The sequence below is a fragment of the Salmo trutta genome, unplaced genomic scaffold, assembly GCF_901001165.1.
Source record: "Salmo trutta unplaced genomic scaffold, fSalTru1.1, whole genome shotgun sequence".
Classification (NCBI taxonomy): Eukaryota; Metazoa; Chordata; class Actinopteri; order Salmoniformes; family Salmonidae; genus Salmo; species Salmo trutta.
In genome coordinates, this window is record NW_021822776.1 from 162501 (window position 1) to 165289 (window position 2789).

At 50.7% G+C, this 2789-nt stretch overlaps 1 non-coding gene and 1 pseudogene across 1 annotated transcript; both read right to left on the bottom strand.

Annotated features, from left to right (window-relative positions):
• Positions 1–468: 468 nt before the first annotated feature.
• On the bottom strand, positions 469–585 carry LOC115184329 (U5 spliceosomal RNA). Its single transcript, XR_003874296.1, has one exon. It is a non-coding gene; the product is annotated as a U5 spliceosomal RNA (small nuclear RNA).
• An 866-nt stretch (positions 586–1451) lies between these two features.
• On the bottom strand, positions 1452–1626 carry LOC115184368 (uncharacterized; annotated as a pseudogene).
• Positions 1627–2789: the final 1163 nt, after the last annotated feature.

The following is a 2789-nucleotide window of genomic DNA, read 5'->3' on the forward strand; positions in this document are numbered from 1 at the left end:
AAGCAACTCAAAAACAATAAACTTTCCTCCCTCCTGCCTTCCTTCGACCTTTTGGCTCAGAGGGCTCTGGTGCACCTCCGGTACCAAGCTTGATCTGAGCCAAAAGCCGAGAAGCGATAACCCACAAATTGACCCCTGCACCCGCCGGGCCCCCGGGGGTCTCGGCAGACCTCAGCGGTTTGGCAAAAGTTGTCTCCTCCCCACCGACGCTTCCCTGGTGACAGGCGGGGTTTTTTTAACAAGTCGCTAATGCGTCTTTAAGTCACTAGCTCTTTAAGCCTAGTGCGACTATTTGTTCAAAGCCCGGAAAACACGTCAGTCGTCGTCGGGCTTGAACTCAATTGCCCGAGCGACTACTTTGAGTGGAAAATACGCCGGTCGGTCGGTCGGTCAGCCGGCTTCAAGTCAAACGCCTGAGCAAAAAGTCTCGGCGTCATCTCTGTCAATTTCTCTTGAAACAAGATACCGGGCTCTGCCAGAAGCAAAGCCCTTCCAAAAATATGTTGAACTCGTAAGTGTTCCTCTCCACGGAAGTCTTTAGTAAAAGGCGAAAGGCTTGTGCGTAATGAAGAGAAACCAGAGTCGTATGGAAGTCAGAGGTCGGGGCCCGAGACACACACTGTGCACTCTAGGCCGGGTGCCCGCGGGTGGTTCCCGAACCCACTCTTCCAAGTTTGAGGGCTGTGGGTAAAAATTCACAGACAGACAGACAATCCTGGTGAAGTGATTGTATTTTTTGGGGGGTCAAAAACACAGACAGACAGACAGACAGACAGACAGACAGACAGACAGACAGACAGACAGACAGACTCCTGGTGAGTGATTGTATTTCTTTGGGGGGGGTCAAAAAACAGAGACAGACAGACAGACACACACACACAGAGACAGAGACAGACAGACAATCCTGGTGAAGTGATTGTATTTTTTGGGGGGGGTCAAAAACAGAGACAGACAGACAGGACAGACAGACAGACAGACAGACAGACAGAAGACAGACAGACAATCCTGGTGAAGTGATTGTATTTTTTGGGGGGGTCAAAAACAGACAGACAGACAGACACACACACAGAGACACACACACACACCACACACAGAGACACACACACACACACACACACACACAGACAGAGACACACACACACACAGACACACACACACACACACACACACAGAGACCCACACACACACACACACACAGACACACACACAACCACAACACACAGACAGAGACACACACAGACACACAGACACACACACACACACACACAATCCTGGCCAATGTTTTTTTTTTTTTTTTTTTTTTTAGGTAAAAGGGCGGGAAAACGGGGGCCCCATGAAGGGGGCTTCGCCCTTGTTTCAGTTGGATGATTTCTTCTTTTTCATTCCTTCTCTTCTTCTGCTAGCTGTTTTACATAGCTTTGTGTATTTCTTTTTCCTTGACAATGAGAGAGAAGTGTTGCACCGTTCCGGAGGTACTGCAATACCGGGTCGATGCGTGGAGCGGATGGAGCAAGCCCCATTTCCGACTCCCTGTTCGAAAAATCCATTTAATATGTAGTCCCCCGATGGGGGACATATCAGATATTAAACTGATAAGAACAGATTTTTTTTTTTTACAAAATATATTTATACGTTCAAACCAACCAAAATTTTCCATCACTCAATAAATTAAAACACAAATTCCCAATAAACACAAATAGACATTTCAAAACTATTCATCATAACCAACCAAAAATACCCATATAAAATAAACCAAAAAACACTCACCCTTACTCCCGACCGACGGGACGCCTCCTCCACTCCTGACGCTCCACCGTCGGCCACCATCCCCTCTCCCCTGGAAACAAACACCACTACCCGGCAACCCACACTCTGTGCGTGCCCCCCACTCAAATCTACCACCCCCCCTCCCGACTCCGGCCCGGGGACCCCATGCCCATAAACAGGGAGCTTAAGCCTCCCTCACTCGCCAATCCTGGGCCATTCCTGTGAGGTCCAGTTCAGACAGGGGTATAAAGGAGAAGGAAGAGGGAGCCCACGAGGGTCCTGCAACCTCCCCCTCCCTCCCCCTGATCTGCCTCCCCCCTCTTTCTCCACACCTCCCCTCAAGCTCTCCTTCCTCTTGACTCTGTAATGTTTAGTAGCCGGCAAAAGTTTTCATACCTCTTCCACATCTTACGACTTTAATTCCCCTTTCAGTGTTCACCCAATCCTTCGCTCTCGTTACCTTCTCTGTCTCCTTTCTTTCTATCTCCTTCTTCTCCACCGCCGTCTTCTCAATCTCCTCCCTCTGTTTCCTTCTCCATCTCTTTTCCTCTCCACCTTCTCTTGCCCTCCACTCTCATGTCTCCTTCCACTCCTGCTCCTTCTCTCCTTCTGCCTCCTGCTCCTCCTCTCCTTCAACCTCTCCTCCCAGCACCTTCTCTCCTTCATCCTCCTGGTCTCTCTCTTTCAGCCTCCTGCTCCTCCTTCTTTCAGCCTCCTTCCCTTCCGGTTCCACTATGTCCATTTCTTCCTTTTCCTCTTCTGCTGCTGTCTCTCTTCCTCCTTCTCCCGCCGTGTGTCCCTTTTCCTCGTGCCGTTCTGCTTCTTGTCCCTCCTCTTCTTCCCCCATCCCCGGCTCTCGCTCCCCCCCCAGCTGCAGACGCGTATGACTCTGACGCGCCGGGCATTCACGCACAGGTGCGTCAGAATGCCACACCCGTGACATGCCTTCGGAGCGTCACAGTCCCCGCCCCGTGCTCCGCAGATCCACAATACTACATTTCTTGTGCTGCACGAGGCGAGGA